Below are 23,367 nucleotides of genomic sequence, written 5' to 3' on the forward strand. Positions count from 1 at the left end.
GATGAACACAATTTCTAACCATACCTTTAACCAGCTTCTTTTCAGGGACTGCCAACTGCTTCACGACCTAGATGACTCCATCTCCTCTCAAGGAGCTTTCACCCAATGCTGACAATGCAAAAACTATGGTCATTTGACAGCGAGAGAGACAAGGAACCCAGAGAATGTCTTAGCCTGCCACCCTGGATTTTTAAGCCTTTATGCCCTTTTAAGCCTCCTCATGGCCTTTGGCCTCTTCTTTGCTAGTCTTGCAGTGTGGAACTCCTGACAAAACTGACCTTTGCTTTAATCCTCATGCTGTTTTTGCTCGCTCTGATACTCTTCGGGTGCTGGTGACACTACATGGAGACAACACTTTCAATACTTCCTAGAGTCCCTGCAACAGGACCAGTGGCTGATACTAAGGATCTCCTCCAACCAGGACTGGCTTGATGTCATAGATGACTTTTGGCTTCAAGGAATTTTGTGGTCTTTACCCCTGCAGAAATAACTGTGTATAGCCACTGGGTATTATTTCTAGCTGCCCTGGTGTTCCCAGACCTGTCCCCAGGACATTCCTCCACTTTCCCTTATAGGTCCTACACTGCCCCATCATTAAGCAGGAAGTAGCCAGATGATTTTATGCCACCCCATGTCACTTAGGGGAAAAAAGGGAGAAATGGTACATATAGGACATGCTGAACTAAGTTGTCTGCAGGGCATGCTAAACAAGGGTTAGCTGCAAGATGAACCAGCCACTCAAACCCCCTCTGTCTGGTTCTTTATCACCTGTTTGCATCAAGTCCAAATGCTCAAGCCCCGACTCAAGGCTGAACGCTTAACCAACCTTGTGCCAACAAGGCAGCTTGCAAACACAGAGACCCTATTAGATTTAGGCAGCACAGCAGAAGGGCTATAAAAACCTTTTTCTGCCAGGAGCGCTCTCTCTCTCTCTCTCTCTCTCTCTCTCTCTCTCTCTCTCTCTCTCTCTCTCTCTCTCCTCTTTTGCACTGCTGCAATAAAGATTTCTTGGTCACTCTGAGTATTGTGGTCACTTTGCTTTCACAAACACATTTGCAAATTCATTCCTTCTACAAATGTTTACCAAAATCTAAGGCCTGCCAAACACTGTTTTCAGGGTACCAGTAAGGTCCAAGATAAGAAAAAGGCCAGAGAACCTGAGAACTTTCATTTTCACTCCCACTTGGCCTTGGCCTTCTTACTCTTCTACCAAGTTTCATACACCTAAAATCTAAAAGCAGCAATCCAAGGCACACATCAAGTCATTATCAAAACCATTATCCTAGGGAGGAATCACCCCTTAGATTAATTTGATAAAATCATGGTTTTCTGTTTTTAAGTAGGCAGAGATCCCCTTATCAAGAACTCTCAGTCAAGGCACTAGTTTTAACAATGGTGATGATTTTTACACTGACCAAAGTGGGGTTAAAAACTTTCAAGGATTGCTTTGCTTGGGATCCAGACGCCAGAGGCTTGCAATATTTTAGAAATTATATACTAGATTTTGTATGTACTATAGTTTTTCTCAGATTAAAGTTCATACCTTCATGGGATTCTCAAAGTTGTTCAACCAAAAAGAACAGCTGTGAAAAAGAACAGCTCCCAACAAGTTGAATAGTTCAGCTTTTGAGGGACAAGTCCATGTAGTCCCTGCTAGGTCATCTGAATTGAAACCCAGCTGTCCTGACTCCTAGGCCTGTGCTCTCAATGCCCAATACTTACACTGAGTTCTTTGAAGGCTTCACCTAGAGTGGAGAACTGGTGGCCCTGGTGAGCCTCAATGACCAGACACACGAAACAGATGAGCTGCCTATCTTTCTAGAAATTGGGGCTCAAATCAACTCCTGGCTGGACACTTCCTCTGGGCCACTCTCTGCTTCCTATTCTATTTCTGGGTGAAATTTGCTTTCTGCCTTGGTGGCATCTCCTCCCTCCTCAGACTCTCCTTGGTTGTCTTCCTCTGCCTCCTTTTCTTGTGCATCTTCCATTTCCTTCTCAGGGCCCTCCTCACTCTCTGTGTTGCTCTTGTCCTCACTCTCTTCCTCAGCCTCACTCTCATCCTCTGAGTCACTGTCCCCCTCCTGCTTGCTTGCTACCTTCCCCTCTGTCAGAACCTGCTGACAATCTATAATTCCTGGTACAGCAGAGATGCATAAAGAAAGACACACGCACACACACACACATCCAGTAGAAAATGAGCAGCGCATTTATTTTTTCCCTGCATCTTTTATATAGCAAAAAGAAATACATCCTCTCGGCAGCTTAATCTTTTCAAGCATGGATAAACATTCTCAGAATAACTTTGTTCATGGTCACAGTGCTCCATACTTCTTATAATCTGACTTGTAGTTAGTTAATTTCTTGGCAAGCACACACACACACACACACACACACACACACACACATATATATATATATATATATATATATATATATATATATTAAACTTGGCAAAACATTCTTTTCTCTTATATTCTTTTCTTTAAAGAGAGAGTGAGAGAGGGAGAGAGAGAGAGAGAGAAGTTTTTTTAATATTTATTTTTTAGTTATTGGCGGACACAACATCTTTGTTTGTATGTGGTGCTGAGGATCGAACTCGGGCCGCACGCATGCCAGGCCAGCGCGCTACCACTTGAGCCACATCCCCAGTCCTTCTCTTATATTCTTAAGACAGCAACAAGGACACAGTTCAAAGAGTTTATAGTTTCTCACAGAACCCCTTTGTTTTGCTTAGCACAGCAAAACTTAACACTTTTGTGTGTGTGAGCACACACCCCTCCTGTTCCACCTTGGCCTGAACTCTTCTTCTAGGCCCCTCCCTGCTGGCTGGCAAGGTCCAGGCCTGGGTTTCATAAATGTGCTTAGCCAGGTAGTGACCTAGGAACTTCTGCCTGTGCCTTTGGCATTGCAATGGCAGTAGCAGAAGCCACATTCTCTGCACTCTTGCTCCAGATACTTTTCTGAGTGGCACTTGTCATGTGCTATCATGGGGCAGATTCCTCAAGGACAAGCCTATTCTGGAGCCGGGGGGGGGGGTGCTGTGCCTCAGTGGCCTAAGCATTTGGCCACAGGCTTCCAGCTTCCCCTGTCCTGGAGCTAGGTCCCCTCAGCAGGAGTTACCACCATGATGAGCTATGTGAGCTCCTGGTGCAGAACCTAGAGCATACTGCATCCCCACTGGCTCCACCTGCTTCCTGTGCTCTGTGTATGTGTGTGTGTATAAATGTGTGTGTGTGTGTGTGTGTGTGTGTGTGTGTGTGTGTGTGTTTGTGTATTTTGCGGGGATTGGAGCCAGGGCCTTGTGCATGTGTGCTCCAATAGTGTTATTCCAACACCATTTTTAAAAATATCATCTTGCCCTATGTGATTGCAGAAGTGATCTTGGATGTAAATTAAGTAAACATACAGTAATCCCCTTCTTCTTGATTTCCCTGTCCTGCTGCAGCCAGGGACGACCTCTGCAGAAGGGGCTCAGCTCAGGGGTAGGGTAAGGGGACTCAATGTACAGTTTGTTTCATTTTTAGAATTACACATAGAGGGTCACTGGCGGGGAAGAGGTGGGAGATGCCCTGGAAGACTGAGGAGCTCTGCCCTTTGGATCCCTAACCTGTCCTTCTCTTGGACCCCAGGTCCCTCCAGAGTCTAGAAAGCCCCTGCCCACACCACACTGCACTGACCTCGGATCTCTGTGGGACCCCAGCTCAGCGGCCTGTCCTAGGAGGCAAAAGGTCTCTGGGGACCTCACCTGCCCAGCTGGGCAGTGCTGCCTCAGAAGCCCCAGGAGGCTGTCCTTGACCTACAGGTTACCCAGGTCAGGCTTGGCAGTCAGAGACACCAGCTTCCAGAGGTGGCAGGAACTTTGTGCGAGTCCCTCTATCCTGGGAGCCCATGCTAGCCCTCAACTTTTTACCAGTAAAAAATTCCAAACTATAGAAAAGAGACCGAAAAGGAAATAGAAATGCAGTGGGACCCCCACATCCCGCCATCTAGCAGCTTAAGGTTCTGTTTGGAGGTGCTGCAGGGATGGGCCTGGGTGAGGGCCCAACAGCCATCATTACCCCCAGGCAGCCCTGGGCTGTGCCCTGGGAGGAGGCGCCTGTGGAGCTTTGGGGGTCTTCCTGGACCTGCCCGGTTCTCTCTTCCATTGGCGGTTCCCCCTGTAACCACTGCCTGGTGAAGACCAAGAGATGAGCAGGTGGCCCCCAGTCTCCTGGGACAGCCTGCTCTCCTCTTCTCACCTTATGGAGGGTGTGCCCCTTAATCTCTGTAGACTTCAGTCCTCCCAACAGACCAGGGCAGCCAGTGTCCTGGACCTCAAGACTGCCCAATTACCAAAATGTGCCAGGTGTGCCCAGCGCTCCACTGGCTGTGCTCACCTGGTGAAAAGGAAGGAAAAGCTGGTTGTTGCCCCTGAAGGGGTTTAAATCTCATTTGGTTTGACTCCACTCTCTCCCCCATGAACTCTGAGTCCCTTGAGATGGGAAACCTGACTTCCAGCTTCTAATCCTGCAGGATGGCTGGCACAGGGCAGTTGCCTAGTGAAGGCTGAATGAGTAATTGAAGTAGCATGAAACAGATTTTTCAAGACCAGAAGAGCATGAACAAATATCCAGTCAACAGAGTGGCAACCATTTACTCTGAGTGAGCCTGAGTAGAGAATTATTAGGCCAAATGGAATTTGTTAAGCCGGTGAATAATAATGTATTGAAACAAGCTCTGTGACAAGTCTAAGTCACAGGGTAAACAGCAAACCAAATTCCCTTGCTGAGCTTCACTTTCCTTTTTTTATGGCTTTATATTTACATTTTAATCCATGATCACTTTGAATTAATATTTGTACATGGTGTGAGTTTTAGAGTGAGGTTCTTTTCTTCCCCCCCCTTTCCTTCCTTTCTCTCTAGCTGGGACATTCTCTTGTTCTACAACTATTTCTTGACAAGACTGTCCTTCCTTTGCTAAGTTCAGTTTCCTCTTCTTTCAAATGAAGGAGTCTGATTTATACTAGAGGAAATCACTGTTCCCTTCTAGCTTTACGAATCTTTTCAACCCACTTTTCCTGATGTGCACTCCCTGTGAGCAAAGCTATTGTTCATATCATATATATGTAAAAAAGATCATCTAGTTGAAATTCAGAATTCATATTGGATATTGTAGAGTTGATAGATTTTCCTGTAAAAACTATGGTTTTAGAAGTTTGATGAAAATGTATAGAAATTCTTAGTATTAAAAAATGAAAAATCATTAGTCTATCATGTATGACTTTTTTGGACAAACTTAATGGATTGTGGGTTTTGCTTTACTTGGAATGGAGGGTGAAAGATGGTTTACTTCTCAATTAAAAACCAACAACTGGTTAATCTTTGTATTGGATTCACAAACTGAAGGGGTAAAATAGTAAATGTGTCATGATTATAAATAGAGTGAGGTGGAGATCAAGAGGTAAGGCTGGAGTCAATTTATTCCCTCAAAGGATCACAGAAATCTTTATTCTCAAAAAGATCATCAATCCTCGTCACAGAGAAAACATATCAAGCAAGAGTGAATGATATGGCTGCCCTGTGGAGTTTCACATGTTTGTGTATCCAGTATGTAAACAAATATATAAGCAAAAGACATTTTAGAGTTCTGTTCCTAAAGTCCATAGTTGTGAAATATCTTTTTTAGTTTTTAGATAATGAATCAGAACAAGGGGATAAAATACATGTCAGAGCTATTCTCTGAGAATGGGTGAGCTCTAGAGTCATACTTCCTGGGGCTGCCAGCTTGTGAGCTTTCAAAATTAAGCAGAGCTTGTACTTTAGTAGGAAATCTCCACAAAACACATGCTCAAAGGGAGAAACAATGGTAGCAACCAAATACTAGACCTTGAAAGGCACCTGGTTATATTGAGAAAATGATTTAGGTCTTGTTCTTGAAACAAGTTTGTCCTAAAACTCAAGAAATAGACCCAACCTAGTTTAGATACAAGCAAGTAGCAAGCCCTATGATCACTGAATCATATTACATGAAGTGAAAGAAAAAGGGAATTTTATTTTGGAGAATCAGTCTACAAAAACTCCTACATTGTAAACCAAACCCTTTGTGTTTTAATTCTCACTTCTGTCACTCTATGTCTGACTATCCCTGGGTCAGCCCAGGATTTGGGGGGATCTAGATTTTCTCACCTAGAAAATTAGATATTTGGACTAGATGACATTCAAATTTTCTCCTTCCTCTAAAATTGTGTGACCTTTTTCTAGATTATAAATTCTTTATATACTGCTTCTCCACTAGTTCAGCAAATGGAGCCACTCTTTTGTTTCCATACTGTGACAAAACATGTCACATCTTATATAATTTATAAGAACTGTTCAAAATGGGCAAATCCATAGAGATGAAAGGTAGATTAGTGGTTACTGGGTGCTGAGAGTAGAAGAGAATGAGAGTGAGTCTCTCTTAGGAGTGATGCTGGTATTGGGACTGGAGTCTCTCTTAGGAGTGATGCTGGTATTGGGATGTGAACTATGAACAAAATCATATTGTGTATGCTTCTTGTAGTGTAATGTTATCCTTGTCTGTTCATGTTGTAGCATGTAGCAATACATTTCTTTTTTGACTGAGTAATATTCCATTGTATGGACACAACCCATTTTATTTTTCCATTCATGTGTTGGTTATTGTTTCCACATTTGGAATTTTAGGAATTATACTGCTGTGAATGTTATTGTGCAGTGTTTTGTAGATGTTTTATTCCCCCAATATATGTCTAGGAATAGAATCGCTGGGTCATTGCCACATGCACCCATTCTGCGCTCAGGCCTGTCATCCTTGTCATCTTGCCTGAGAAACTACCATGTCTTCATCCCTTGTCATCCTGCCTGAGAAACTACCATGTCTTGCAGACACAGGTCATTATCTCAACTTCCTTTGTTCTAGTCTAGAAGACTAGCTTACAACCCCTAGAAACCAATTACTTAGTGTTAATGTGGGATTTATATTTGTATGGAGTCCTCACTTACCCAGCCTAGTCCTTGTGTTGAGATGTAGTCAAGCCTCACCTGCCACATCCTCAGCTCTCTGAGAAAGATTGGGTAGTGATCTGAGTTTGGCTTTCATTTGCAATCCTTTAGCTAATCAGTGTGGCAACTCCTACTCTTCTTTAGTTTCCCAAAGCACTGCTTGCTTCCTGACCTTTTATATATATATGTATATATATATATATATATATATATATATATATATATATATATATATACACACACACACACACACACACACACATACATACACACACACACTGGCATCATAATGTTTACTTAAAGAGCCTTTCTATTATTCAGAGAGGCAACAAATCCTGTAGAATTCCCAGAGGAATAGAGTGCCTGGTTTCAAGATGCTGTAACATTCCTGGTACCCAGGAATGGGTCTGCGGCAACAAAGCTGAGGAGTGGAAACCCTTCCTCTGCTGCTGGCTGTGTTCCATTCAACTGCAGTTTCTTTTCTCTGCATTGCTGCACATAACCCCTCCAACCCCCTGTGCTGGCCCTGCTGGTCACAGTGGAGAATTTTGACTCCCATGGGGTCAATGCCCTGTCAAGCAGCTTTTATTGACAGCGTTTTGTTTGCTGTGCCTCTCCTTAGCTTGCTTGCCAACACCAACTAGATTTGGTTTCTTTCATACCCAAACCAGAACACATTTGGGTATCCTGAGATTTTATAGAGCATGTATTTTTTGCTATATGAACCTAACTTAACTTGTATTGTCATATGAAGTAATGCAAATCTACTTTTGTTCTAGTGGAGCTATTTTGGTAACATATAAGCAAATTTGATTCAGTTTAGGGGGTGAATTCAAGGTTTTTATAACTCAGTTTGAGCTTCATTTTATATCAGTGACAGCCATTTTAACTTATCTGAATAAAACATTTTTGTTTTCTGTCACTGTGTGTTACAAAGATTTCCCCCACTCCCCTGGTTCTTAAGAGAAAGAAAACTTTTGATTTATGTTTATGGATTCTATCCTCCTTTGAAAGCAGGGTCTAACTGATCTTTGACACAAATTAGTGTTCTAGAATCTACCTTCAGAATTAGAGTATTATTGGATGTGAAGAAGTGAAGACTATACACCGTGGGCTTTAGATATCTGCAGGGTTGAAGGGGGCAAGGTGAAGAGGGGGCAAGGTGAGGGAGAAGTGAACCTCTGCCCCAGTTCTCCAGAGAAGATCTGCTTAGTCCTGTTTTGTATTTTGAGAAACAACATAAGACCATGTTTACACAAGGAAGAAATGGTTCCACTTAACTTAAAAAAAAAAAGAAAATGGCTTAAAATATATTGCTAGAGGTCAGAGAGATAGGACTCAGGCTTTCTTTGCATTGCTGGATCTAAGCCCTTGAGACCACAATGGGGGAAAAAAATAAAAGTTTAGCTACATGTTTACTAACTTCTGAGAATCACAATCACACACACCACACACCACAAAATAGGCAAAAACAGGCACTTCTCTCAGGGCCATGTACATTTAAAGTTTAGATGAAATATGGTTAAGTGGTTTTGCTCATTTTCAGAGTCAGTGGGACAAATTTGTGGGACAGAAGCAGGCTTTCTTATCTTTAAACGGGGGCAATCTCATAGTTAACTTTGTGTCTCCTTTTTGGACCTTATCCAGAAAGTATAAAAATTATTAATATTCTCATATAGTAGAACGACAGGGGACTCAATTTTGTGCAGCCATGGATATCTTAGGATACACTCTTTGGATGTGTTACTGCATATAATATTAAGTGGTTACCACCAGCCCCTCCAGTAAGCAAATCTGTAGGCCAAGTTGATGACACTCTACACACAGTGATGCATTCATTCACCAAGGATGTTTTAAGAAGACATGATTAAGGAAGGGTACCATGGGGTGGAAAGACCAGGAATTGTAATGCCAGGCAGATGTACATGGGAGAAGAGGCTCAGCAAAAATAACAACAAAAAAGAAATGGCATATGCCCTTGGAACCTGTCTCCTCATCAGTAAAAGGGAAATCATAATAACCATTTTGCAGTGTTGTTCTGTTAGAAATAATGTAGAGAAACAACCAGCTAAGAATCAATACATCATAGATATCACCCAGTCAGCACATAGTGTGGTATGGTTCACTGACCTCATGATGACTTGCTTGGTCAGTGGCATAGCCACTGTGAACTGCCATAGCCCTGTGCCATTGGCAACTGTTACTCTTGTGGCAATTTTACTTCCCATCCTGCAGAAGAGCAGTGCCTTTGGGGACCTAGCCCAAGGTCTTGAACACATTGAGTACTTGATGGAGGGAATTGAGCTCATCCACATGTATTAGCTCAATGTGTCTCTTCAGAGCCAGCCTCCAGTTATTGTATTGGTGAGACTTGTGCACCATATCACACTGGGGAAGGACATTGCCTTCCTACTGGCAAATGAGATGCAAATGACTATGACTTTTAAAAAAACTTTACTATGTAACATCAATAAGGGTTATGACCTGTGTATCAGGATCACAGTCTTTGACTCCTTTTTCTAATACCTGGCCCCTGAAGCTCCCCCTTTCAGTGAGAGGAGGCTTCAACCCTGTAGTAAAAGTCTACACATTGGGTCGGTTCAGCCCTTGGGCCAGTGCAGGAAGGGAATAGTAGTGGACCTGCCTTTTAGGAGCCTCGAGAAAGGGGTAGGAGGCAGAGTGGGACAGCATGTGAGGAAAGTTCAGGGTGTGGAGGGGAGGGGCAGAGGGGATCTCTGGAAAGATAATCGGGAAGGGCGATGGGGTCTGGCGCTCTGGCATCCCCTTAGGTGAGGGTTCCTGTGGGACCACCAGAGCAGGTTGGAAGGTAACAGCGGCTTCCTCCTTGGGGCTTCTACCTCTGAAGGTGTGATGCATGTCTTCACGGGGGAGCGGCTCTGATGGAAGATCCGGAATTTGGAGTTCAATATCATTATAGGCAACAGCCCGGGGAGGGTCTATTCTGATGGTGGCCGTCATGCCATATCTGCGTCGTTTGTTGACCCAGTATAGCAGTGGGCTATAACTGAAAGTCGCAGCTTTCATCACCTCCACCCACTGCTGGGCATGCTGCCTCCTCCGCAGGTTCTTCCTCCAATGGAGTAAGAGGATGCAGCCACCAGTTATCAGGGTACAGAGCCCCAACAATCCGAAGTACCATGGCACCCACGCTGAGGCAGTAAAAAATAGAAAAGAGGCAAGCTGACTGACAGCTCTAGCTTGGGACCTGAACTGTTTCTCATTGGCTCATTCATCCTCTCATTCCCTCCCAGCCTTCTCAAAGACATGCCTAATAATTTCCTGATTCAGTCAAAGCTATATTTGCAGGGCATGTAAGCGACCCCATAGCCTTTTACAGATAAGGAACACTAGGTGTAGAGGGGCCATGATCTGCCCAGACTCAAATCAGGCCTTCTGGCTCCCAGTCCAGGACCCATGCAGTCATTCAGAGAGAGAAGCCTCACTAAGGGCAAGGACCTCAATTGTATCATTTCTGCTTGGGCAGAATATGGTCTCTGCCTTCGAGGAGTCCTTAGTTTCTTAGAGGAGTCTGTCTCTTAACTAAATAGCACTCCATTCAGGCAGCCATCACCCCCATCCATGCAAAGGGTCTTCCCTGAAAGTTTCTCCCCCACACTCAAAGGTCTGGGTGTACTTACTGCCTGGAAGGCCCATGTCCTCCTTTTGTGAATCCGTAAGTTTCACTCTGGTTACCAGGCCGATGGCTCTGGAAAAAGTGAACTCACCCACTACTCTGCCCACCAATGGGAGTCCCCAGAAGGCCCCAGTCCCATTGTTCTCTAAAGATGAGATCACTGGGTTCTGAGCATCAGGAATTCTTGGGCTGGTGCTTGTAGAGTAGTTGGCAGTTGATGGAATAAGGGACTCCATCATGTGACATCTCATGAGCATGTTGTTTTCCATGAAAGACTGGTCCACCATAGAATTGTCTGTTCCCAACTTTGTGTGGTGAACTCACAGGGCAGCCCCCAGGAAAGGCCCTTACACCCTCGGGAGCTTCTACTTGTGTTTTCAGTTGTTAGAGAGCCATTTTTCAGTGGGGAGTGGGGCAGGGAGGTCAGTGAGCATTGGACATCTCTACCCTCATGAAGTGTCTTAGCTAGTTGTCAGGGAACAAAAGGGCTCAGAAGAGCCCTACTTTTGCTCCTACCATCTCTGTTTTTTTTTCTTCAAGTGTTTTTGAGGCATCATCAGGTCCCATGGGAGCTCCCCCATATGTGATCCTGCTTCTGTTTCCAGCTTCATCTCCCTCCCCATCCATCATATACTGTTTTCCACACCTCCTTATCCTCCCAGGTGGTCAACTCCCCAACTCTGAGACAAAGAGTCCTTTCAGTTGATTTCCAAATTTCTAGAACTCTGAAGCAGATGAATTTGAAACAAATTGGTTTTACTATAAGTTTTAATATAAGTTTGTATAGAGTGCAAAATATATTGTTCTACAGATTTAATATATGATTTTTAGAAAGTTGCTCTATATGAACTGGTGTAAAAGTGATCCTTTTTAAACAATACAACCCACCCACCATGGACAAATAAAGTTCAGTTAAGTATAAATTAAATTAAAAACTTAACTTGAAAAACCCCAGCATGATGCTCTGCCACTGAAATTTATTTTAAAATCAACATTTTTTATTTCATCTTCCTCTCCCTGTACCTTATCTGGGGGGGAAGAGAATTACTTTTTGTCCAGTTATCTGTCCTTGAGCACATACCCACCACAGGAGTGAAGAAATTCAGAGTTGAGGATGGCACCAGAAGGTTTAAAAAATGATTATATCTCAGATTAACAAGTGAAGTAGGACCAGACACACCTGAAATCACATCATTAAAACCCCTCTGTTCCCCCTGATGTGTAGAATCACAGCCTCTGGTATAAGAGTCCCCTGTGTTTTTCCTTTGCTTGCAAAGCAATTAAACTTCTGTCCTTCAACTGGTATATGGATAAACAAATGGGATATATCCATCTAACAGAAAATATGAGTGGATTTGTGTGTATATATATACATTATATTTATATAAGATTTTGATATTAGGGATGGACCCCAGTATTCAGTTATTGAATAAACAATGTAGGAAGCCTAAATCAATTAAAAATTGAGAAATAATTTTCTCAATGAAAAAAATTTACTAGAAATTTTTACTTATTTTATACATCTATATTATTTGTTGAGATGTGCATATATATGTTTCTGTATAATATATGTATAATACAAAATATATAATACATATACATATGTATATGTCTACATGTATTTATATATATATATATATACATATGTATCTATATATATTTGTACATATGTGTATATATATATATATATATATATATATATATATATATATAAAATTATTGCTAAAATTAAGAACTTAAAACCAGTTGACTTGTATGTATTTTAGACCCAGAGCTCAGGCCCTAAAACACTTTGCTTCATGTGCAGAGCTTGACCTTTATCCTGTTCTGCAGTTTCTTCTGCTTGCTGGTTGGAAATCTTGTCTGGTTATATTTTTTCCATTCTTCCATATGAAAACAGCCTTTCTCTCTGTGCCAACCTGAACCATGAAGTACTCTGAATGGAAACTACTTAAGATTTTGTAATGAAGATATTTGAAAAAATGCAAGAAATACCAAAGAGAAAGTAGTCAAAGAATTCGTTGGGTTATTTGTTTTTACAAAGTAAGTCTAAGTATTTTAAAAATATTACACAATAATTAATTTGATTTCTGCTTCTGCCCAAACAAAAGATGTTCCTATATTTGTTGAATCACTGAATGTTGAAATTTAGGACTAGAAATAGCATGAACTTGACATCATAAGAACTATTTGCTGCTCATCTCATCTGGTTACACAGCCTGGTAGAGGGTCTTTAGGCTCTACTGTCCCTCAGTCTCTGATGCCCATTTATTGGGTCTGCTTGCCCAGAGCATCAGGTATTTTCTGCATTTCTTTTCTCTTTTTTATGTTTTGGGTGAAGGACAGGCTATTTTAAAAATCAGCACTTAAGTATAATGCATTGGCTACTTTTTATTGGAACATTTTATCTTAATGTTTCTCCTACACAAGAAGTATTAACTTGATAAGACAGTGGATTTGAATAATCAATTACTTTACCAAAGCAATCTTCAAAGAACAAAGTTGGAGAACTCACATTTCCCAACTGTGAATTTATTAAAAAGTGACAATAATTGAGATAGGGTGATACTGGCACAAAGATTGACCTGCAAGCCACTGTAATAGAGCTTAGTCCAGATGTTGGCCCTCATATTTGCAGTTACTTAGTTTGACAGGAATGTCAAGATAATTCAACGAAGGGAAAAAGTCTTCTCAGTTATATGCTGGGGTGACTGGATATCCACCTGACCCCTCACACAGTGCACAGAGTTTACCGAAATTTAATTCCAGAACTAACTCAAAATAGACTTATATGTATGTAAGAGCTAAAGGGGGAATTTTCTTTGAAGGTATAGGAGTAAATTTTGACTTTATTAGGCAAACTCTTCTTGGATTGGACACCAAGAGCACAGCGAAAAAGAACAATATGGGTAGATTGAACTTCAAGTTAACAACTTTTTTTCAAAGTATATTTTCAAAAAAGTGTAAAGACAACTGACAGACAAGGACAAAATATGTGCAAGTAACATGTTTTAAAAGAAAATGTATCCAAAATATATAAAGAAAGAACCCAACACAAAGATAGCCAATGTTTAAAAAATGGACACATCATCTGAGTAGACCTTTCTCTACAGACCTTCCTCTAAAGCAGATATTCTGGCCAGTGAACACATAAAAAAATATTCAACATCATCACCCAGTGAGACTCAAAATAAGGTACTACTACACATCCATGAGGATAGCTAAAATGAAATCAGATATTAACAACCTGGTAAGGATTTGGGAAATGTAGAAACCAACCTTCCTACATTGCAGTAGAAATGTAAAATAATATAGTTTCTTTGAAAAATATTATTTGAGGAAATGTCAGACTAAAAATAGCACAACATATGACCCAGGAATTCCACTCCTAGTTATATACCTAAAAGAACGGAAAACTTTAAAAAAAATTTAAATAGTTTTATTAGTTGAGAGACCTTTATTTTATTTATTTATGTGCTTTGCTGAGAATCAAACCCAGTGCCTTACATACGCTAGGCAAGCTCTATACCACTGAGCCACAGCCCCACCCCAAGTAATAAAAATTTTTGTCTCCCAAAATTGGTACTTGAATGTCCATAACATTATTCATAATTACCAAAAGTATAAATAACCCTAAAGTCTATCAACTGCTATACAAATAAACAAATGTGATATATCCATCCATGCTAGGCAATGCTCTACCACTGAGCTAAATTCCCTGCCTTTTTTTTTGTTTGTTTGTTTGTTTGTTTTGTGACAGGGTCTTGCTAAGTTGCTCAGGCTGGCCTGGAACTTGCCATCCTCCTAACTCAGTCTTTCTAGTCTCTGGGATTATGCACATGGGGCATTGCTTCTGGTTACAATAGAACATTATTTGGTAATAGAAAGAAATCAGTTACCAACACTTGCTACGGCTCAAATTAACCTTGAAAACATAAAGCTAAGTAAAAGTCAGGAAAGATTACATGTATAATTCAATTCACTTGATACTTGAGAAGGCAACTCTTAGGAGGTAGGAAGTTGATTTCTAGCTGACTTAGCGTTTGGAGGCTGGGGTAGAAATGAGTGATTGCTTGTGGTTCTGATGCTCTTTCTGGGAAGGTAAAAATATACTGATTGTTGATTATACAACTCTGCAGATACACTGAAAGCCATTGGCTAATCCCCTTAAATGGGAAAGTTGTACAGTATGTGAATTGAGTATTAATATATCCTCCAATTACTTGGAGGATTAAAAATACATTTGCATGCAATGACTAAGTCAGGAATACCCTCTTATGTTGGGATTACACCACAGATACAACAACAGAACCTACAGGGTGGATTCTGTCAATTGGGATCAGACTCCCAGAGACACATTTTAAAAAACAGATGGCAGCTAAACCAGCATTGTGGACTTCTATCAGCAGGTAGGAAATTTTATTTATAAAATATATTTGAATCTTAGAATTTTTAACCTTAGTAGAATCAAATTCTCTGAAGTCTCATTTAGGAACCTTAGATACACAGTATTAACATAGTTTCCTTTGGGGACTAGGACAGCTTCATCCATTATCCATGTGTTCAAGTGCCTGTGTAGGGGGCAATATGGCATCATTAGACAGTTCTAGCAGGGCCACTCTGTCAGCATTAGAAGTGGCTAGAATAGTTTTCAACATGTAGATGGACTGTCGGATAAAAATAAAATATGGTCAGTCTTCATATAGAAAAATATACTTGTCTAGAAGTCTTAGCTCTATAGTACTTGGTGAAAAAAGAGTAAAAATGATTAATTACATTTGATGTGATGTCCGTTATATACTAAGCCTTACAATTCGTGGGTTCCCCAATCTCAAATTTGAGTGTGCACAAAGAAATAAGTAAACTTAGCTTAGTAAACCAGGAAGCGCCAGTTGACATGGTTGAATTTCTAGTTTTGACAAATGAAAGAATGATCATTTAAAGAAAGCTAGACACTTGGAGCAACTAGAAACCAGTTGCAGATGAATGATAAGGAAAAGAGCTCTATTCGTTTATAAGAACCCAAAATACAGCCACGTGCAGCCATTGGAAATACACTGCACTCTAATGGGCATCCAAGGGAATGGCCCACTGTCAATGTTACCCTGGCGTGTGGGCCACCTTCAATGTTTCTGTATTTTCTCCAATAAAGCAGTTAGTGCCTCAGATGCATCTTGCTGTGCATGCTAGGGCAGTTGAGTCTCCTGATTGAGGAACTTGGGTTCTCAGAGCAGGCAGATAGGATGAATCTATTCTGATAGTATTTCAGGTTATGGAGACTCTCTCATGGCTCTTTAGATTGTGTGTTTTGGAAAACTTCTGAGGAGCTGAAATATGCATGTCAGAAGTGAGCTGTGTGCAGATCAGGGCGAGGAGAATGAAGGGGATGACGGAGGCACAAAGACACACTTTTCAGGATGGGCCTTTTGTGACCCTATCTCAAACAGCTGGTGTGTTCTCTAGAGAAGTAAGATGGATACAGGGCAGGAGGTGTAGGAGCAGGCAGAGGCTGCACCCTTATTGGAGAGTGAGCTAGGGAACACCTTGTATAGAACTTTGTTCCCTGGGACAAATTGGGCTTTGCTGAGATCATGTAGTGTTCTGTAGATGAATCAAGTGATCTGTTTTTTTTTGGGGGGGGGGGTTGTTCTTTTGTTTTCTTTAATTTTGTTGTGTCCCTGGGATTGAACCTGGGTCCTTGAGCATGCTAAGAAAGCACTCTACCACTGAGCCACATCCCCACTTCAAGAGATCTGTTTTTAAATACTATTTTATCAATATGTACAAAGTGTGGGCAGTGTCTACATAGAAATGGAGGTAAGGCACTCTACATAGAAATGGAGGTAAGGAAGTTGTTAATGTGACTCATGTAAATGGTGGTGTCCTGGCTTGGAGAGGTGAATAGGAATGGGCAGGACTTGTTGATGGTGTGGATCTTTTGGGTGCCAGAAAAAGGAGAGGAAATGGGTGGATGATGGCATCCATCATCATCTGGGATGGATAGCCTGGAAGAAGCTGGCTTGAGTGGGCTGGAGATATGAAAGGCTCTGATGGAGTTGCAAACTGCAGAATCATTGAACTCAATACCATGAGAAAGTTCTAGGTCAGGGACACAGGTGAATATCAGGGTTTTTTCTAAATAATTACAAACCTCTTTAAGGAAAAGACAGCTATACCTGCATCAGTATCTTAAGAATTGAAACTAGGAGGCTAGCTTAAGAAGTATAGTCACAAATGCCAAATTTTAAGTTGTCTTCTTTGAGGTGTGAGAATTCTTGAACTTCCCAGGTGCTTAAGAAACACCGGTACCAGAATCCTTGTGACAGATTATTATTTGCGAGGTCCTTTTTGATGAGTGATATGGAAGACTCTAGCAGAATCACTATTTTTTGTTGGGAGGAAAGGCACTTTGCTATTTGAGAATTGCAGCTTATGTGTAAGAAGGTGTTTGTGGCATCTTGTTTTAAAATGTCTTTTCCTCCTGGAAACAGAAACTATGAGCTTAGGGGGAAAGACTGAGAAGAAATGTTGGGTGTAGATCTGTAATTGAAATTTTAAAAAGGGGTCAGGGTTTGCCCTTCCCCATTAGTGCAAGTGTTCTTAAAAGTTCTCAGAATGCTTTAGGAATTTTCAAAGCAAGCTCAGTGAGCCCTGTATACTCTTAAGTGTCTCTCAGCCATCGCTGCATACAAGGGTAGAAAAGAGAATAGTCACTTTAGTGTAATGCTTTGTTGGATGTATGCCATGTGGGCCATGTATGCCAAAAGGAACCACACTGATGGTCTCTTGGTCAGCACAGGCAGATGGAAAAAGTGTCATAAGCTTATTCCCTGTTCACATGTACATCTTGCTGAGCTGTGCTACCTGACAGGTAATGGTGACTGATGTAGTCTCTGTAGAAGACAACCCTGTCTTTAAAAGTTAGATTTAGCTGTTGTCATGATGTGCATCTATAATCACAGCTACACAGGCCAAGGCAGGATGATGACAAATTTGAGGCCAGTTGAGGCACCTTAGTGAAGCCCTGCCTAAAAAAAATAAGGGCAAGGATGTAGCTCAGTGATAGAGCCCCTTCCCAGTTCAGTCTCTGAATATTAATATCAAAAAGAATAAGTCACTATTTAGTCATGATTTAGAAATAGTGTTTTTGCAAAAAGTCTATGACCCAGAATTTCAACATCTAAGTTGGTTGGGTGGGGCTTCTCCTCCCCCACTACCATAGTTTTCTCTAATATGAATTTATTATTGCTTGTGTAGCCATATTTTTAACTTTTTAAAAAATGGTCTAATACATGCAATGCATAAAGACTGTAGAATGATGAGTTCCTGTCTAAAGATATGAGACTGAGTCCCATGATAAGGATGACAGTACTGAAGGAGTTTGTCAAGTCAAGACTTTAGTAAGTACTAGTTTTTTGACTGTGCTTGTGTCTGCATGGTGTGTGCACAGAGGTTGAGGTCTGTGGGTAACCCTTAGCATCTAGATTCTTCTATTAAAAAATGTCTATGTCTCATGTGGAGAAAATTGTTTTTTTGTTGTTGTTGTTGTTTTTGTTTTGTTTTTTGTTTTTTGGTTGTTGTTGTTGTTGTTGTTTTGTACCAGGGTTGAACTCTGGGGCACTCAACCACTGAGCCACATTCCCAACTCTACTTTGTATTTTAGTTAGAGACAGGGAATCACTGAGTTGCTAAGCCCTTTGCTATTGCTGAGGCTGGCTTTGAACATGTGATCCTCCTGCCTCAGCCTCTCTAGCTGCTGGGATTACAGGCATGTGCCACTGCACCTGGCTGAGAAAATGGTATTCTTTTGGGGAGGAGAGTGAGCAATTCCAGGTTTTCTGATTCTGTAATGTTAGGAAATGCAGGAATAATGAAAGAGAGATGCTCTGAATTGCCTGTACAAATGTAAATCCAGGGACAAGATTATTTCGGTGTTGTATATTGTTACTAGGGTTAAGATCCAGCTGCTTGCCCCACAACTGGCCAGTTAAGTTGACAGCTAAGTAGTTGAGGCAAAGAAAGTGACTGTATTTACAAAGTGGCTCAGTGAGAAGAAAGTGGGATTCTGTATCCAAAGTCCTACCTCTTAAGAAGCTGATCTCAGGGGGCTTATGTTAGTGACTCATTGGTGTTTCCAGATGGGCAGTTGTTCTGCAGAGGGAAGGCTGGATAATGGTATCCAAGTCATGATGTTTTCCAATTTCTAAGAGCTCAACAATAAATATGATGATTTTTTTCAATTATGGACTAGTTGCATATTATACAATGATAGGGCCAGGAGGGGAGGTAATTCTTCCTAGACCCTCTTGCTGAGCTGCTAGCTGAAATCCCTGTAATGAGGGAGAACATCCTTCCACAGTTAGTGATATACTGTAAATTCCCAGCAGTGAACACAGAGCATCCTTCCTCAGCTAGCTACTCCCATCATGAACAGAAACACCTCCACTGCTGAATTTCAGTATTTCAACATTGAGGACAGGCAGTAATTAATTCAAGAAAAATAATCCTGTTTTGCAAATACTTAATTGTCATTGATTATTTTCCTTGGTTTGATCACAATAGGAATGTTTTAATTTTCAGAACCCAGAATGCACTGAGAGAACTTAAACACTGGTGTTTTAGGCTTGCCCTAGATTTTCTTAGGAAGAACTTTGAAAGAAGTAAGACTCTTCCAAAATTACAAATCAGTAAGATGGATTTTGAAGACATTCATGTCATTGTGGGGTCAAAGAAAGACTAATGCACAAAGAAACTCATGCAGTCATGTTTATAGCTATGACTGTTGCTCTTTTCAGTATCCCTGTTCTTTCTGTGAGACAACAGGCAAACACTGAATCAGAATGTATGTAGAGCACTTTGCTATAGTGAGCTCTGTCATCTCTTTATCTAACATTGTAGACATTTGCTCATGGCAGTTGGAAGACTGATCTCCCAATTCTATTCTTAAGGATCAGATACATAGAATCAAAATGATACAGAGGAACCTACGTTAAAAGAAAAGACTAAAGTTTTAACAGTGTTAGAGCAAAGAAGGATTAATGAATTGGGCAGCACTCAGAACCAGAAGATGTTCAGAATTTCATGGCAGCAGTGTGGGCAGTGAGCTTCCATAGGCTGATGTAGAAGGACAATGAAAAAAAAATATTTGACTAGAGTCAAAAGACCCTACATAGATGTTGGTTAGCAGTTTCTGTAAACTGATAAGTTTCCTAGTTTCATTTTACTAAAAATTTAAACTGGTTCCTAGTTTTTGTGTAACATTTTTGTATTAATTCTCCAAGCACCTGTGGAGGAAGCTGAAGCCCTGGAATCATCTCAGCCTAATGAACTCTCAACTAAACTTCATATCACCCAGGATAGAATCCAAGTTCCAATCCACTCATTGTTAATACTAGAATTATAAGATTTCTGTAGAAAATAAACCAATATACAATGGAAATGCCCTTGGATAATGTTGGTGTTGAAAAAGCAGTAATTTATGTCTTGTGATTCTTTTTTAGTTTGAGGCTTATCCACTAGCAGATTGTTTAAGAAGATCAACAATTACATCCTTACTTAGAGTGATGTCACTATATGATTGGATATTTCTTTATACTAGGAGCTGTGTTGAAATAGTGAGTTATGACTATGGGAAAAGCAATTATGTAAGTACAGTGGCAATTTTAAATTTCCAATTTAAAAATCCATAAATAATCAATTATTTCCAATTTAAAATCAGAGTTGTTAACAATCTGAAAGTAGAGTCCCTGGCATATCAACATGTAGGAATCATTTTATGAAAACTCTGAAACACTGGAAGTAAAGGTTAATTTCTGCCAGTCAGCAAACAGCAGAACAGGTTTTTATGACATGGTTTGTGGATGTTAGGATAGATGTTGAAGAAGGCATGGGAATTAGAAATTTGGTATGAATGGGTGGGGAATACTTTTTAAATTTTAGTTCTATATGACAGGATAATGTACTTTAGCTTATATTATATACATTCAGTATATATTATATACATTATATACACTTAGCATATAATATATATGTGTGTGTGTGTATATATATATATATATATATATATATATATAGAGAGAGAGAGAGAGAGAGAGAGAGAGAGAGAGTATCACTTATTCTATCCAGGATCCCACTCTTGTAATTGACATGATCTGGAGTTACCCTGATTGTGTATACATATAGAAGGCTAGCAAAGTTATGACTGACTAATTCTACTGTCTTTCCTATTCCCCTCCTCCCTCCCTTAGTTTCCCTTTGTTGAATACAATGGATTTCTATTATTCCCCTACCCAACATCTTTTGTTTGGGGCTAGCATCCACAAATCAGAGAAAACATTTGGCCTTTGGTGTGTTGGGATTGGCTTATTTCACTTAGAATGATAGTCTTCAGTTCTAGATAGGGAATATTAAGAACTAGATCCCACTGGGCCCAATAGCACAAGCATGTTGCTTGTGCTATGTTTCTCAGGAAGCTGAGGCAGAAGCATCACAAGTTCAAAGCTAGTGATAGAAACTTAGCAAGGCTTTGAGCGACACTGTCTCTAAATAAAATATAAAGAGGGCAGGGGATATGGATCAAGGGTTGAATGCCACTTGGTTCAATCCCTAGTACCAAAACAAAACAAAACAATCAGCAGCAAGAACAACAACACAAAACAAGGCTCCAATCATCTTTCCATAAATTGAACTTATTTTTAAAGGAAATTTAATCTTTTTATGGGAATTTGGGGTTCACAGAAAAATGAAGAACATATGAGAATTTCTGTATACTCCCGCATTATCAATATCTAGCACCAAAGTAGTGCATTTATTCTAATTGATGAATGTACATTAATAGATTGCAATCACCAGACATGATGGTGGAGTACGCTTGTAATCACAGTGGCTCGGGAGGCTGAGGATTCTGTGTTCAAACCATCCTTAGCAATAGTGAGGCACTAAGCAACTCAGTGAGATTCTGTCTCTAAATAAAATACAAATTAGGGCTGGGGGTGTAGCTGAGTGTTCAAGTGTCCCTGTGTTCAATCCCTGGTACCCCAATCCCCCAAAATTCATTGCAGTCACTCAAAATCTGCAATTTACATTGGGGTTCATTCTTGTTGTAAATTCATACACATATGTGTATGTGACATATATCCACCATTATAATATCAAGAAGAGTAGTTTCAACTAATTTTTTGTTCTTTTTTTTACTATCTCGATATTTTTTTCTTTTTCAGAATGTCATATAGTTGAAGTATATAGTAGGTAAACTTTTCAGATTGGCTTTTTTCAGGTAGTAATATGAATTTAAAGTTCTATTATTTCTCTGGATTGATAAGTCACATCTTTTTAGTGGTAAATGATATTATGTTGTCTAGATGTAGTTTACTTTTTCATTCCCTTACCGAAGGACACTCTGATTGCTCCCGATTTTTGACAGTTATGCATAAAGCTTCTCTAAATATTCTTGTGCCAGTTTTTGAGTGGATGGCCACAAGGGTTTAACACTTTGTGGTAGATAGCAAGGAACATGATTGTTGGATCATTTTATAAAAATATGTTAGTTTTAACAAACCACCAAACTGTATTCAAAAGTGGCTGTACCATTTGCATTCCACTTGGGAATGATCAGAGTTCTTGCTGCTCTAAATTCTCACTGGTATTTGGTGTTACAGGTGCTCAGGGTTCATGGCATTCTAATAGATATAGAGGGACAGCTTGTTTTAATTTGCATTTTCTCATATGATATGGAGCATCTTTTTACATGCTTACTTGTTGTATCTTTTCATATATATCTTCCTTGGCAAGGTGCTTGTATGTTTGGCTCATTTTAAAGTCAACTTCTTTTCTTATTGGTGAATTGTAAGAGTTTTTGTTATATTTGGGATAACAGCCATTTATTAGATGTCTTTTGCAAATATTTTGTTTTAGTCTGTGTCTTGTCTTCTTTCTTATCTCTTGGCAGTGTCCTTCACAGAGAACACACTAGTTTTAATGAAGCCCTACTAACCTACTTATTTTTTCATGGATTTTGCCTTTGATGTTATATCAAGTCCTTGTCATAATTAATCAAGATCATGGAAATATTCTCCTATAAAACTCTAGGAGTTCTTAATTTTTGTGTTGTGCTTTTACGTCTGTGATTTATTTTCACAGTAGTTGGGTGAAGGGTATGAGTTTTGTGTCTGTATTTATCTTTCTTCTGGCATGTGGATGTCTAGTTATTTTAGGATCACCTGTTGAAAAGATTATTTTTATTGCATTGCCTTTTTCCTCTATCCAATTATTGATGTAAGTCTAATTCTGGCTATAAAGTCTTCCCCATTTACCAATTTGTGCATGTTTTTCCCCAAACCATTGTAGTTTTCTATTAAGTCTTGATATTGTATAATTCTTTCCTCCATATTTGTTCTTTTTCAATATTGTATTATTTAGATGTAATCTACCAATATAAAAAATGTGGAAAGAGAAAAAATATATTCTATGGGTCAGTGGATGTTTTGCTTCGCCTTGTAACTTGGAAAAATTATTTTGCCACTATTCACAAAATAATTCACTGATTTTGATTAGCATTGCATTGGCTGTATAAATTAAGTGGGAAAGAACTGACTGAAATCTTGACCATAATGAATCTTTCTATCCAGGAACATGGAATAGTGCTCCATTTCTTTATTTTTTGATTCATTGAAATTTTAGTTTCCCTCAGATAAGCCTTGTACACATTTTATCAGA

The 23,367-nt window shown here is 40.0% G+C and overlaps 1 pseudogene; it reads right to left on the reverse strand.

Moving 5' to 3' along the window:
• Positions 1 to 1,704: 1,704 nt before the first annotated feature.
• LOC143397856 (tripartite motif-containing protein 44 pseudogene) lies at positions 1,705 to 9,226 on the reverse strand (annotated as a pseudogene).
• Between the last annotated feature and the right edge of the window lie 14,141 nt (positions 9,227 to 23,367).

This window comes from Callospermophilus lateralis, chromosome 1 (genome assembly GCF_048772815.1).
Source record: "Callospermophilus lateralis isolate mCalLat2 chromosome 1, mCalLat2.hap1, whole genome shotgun sequence".
Taxonomy (NCBI): Eukaryota; Metazoa; Chordata; class Mammalia; order Rodentia; family Sciuridae; genus Callospermophilus; species Callospermophilus lateralis.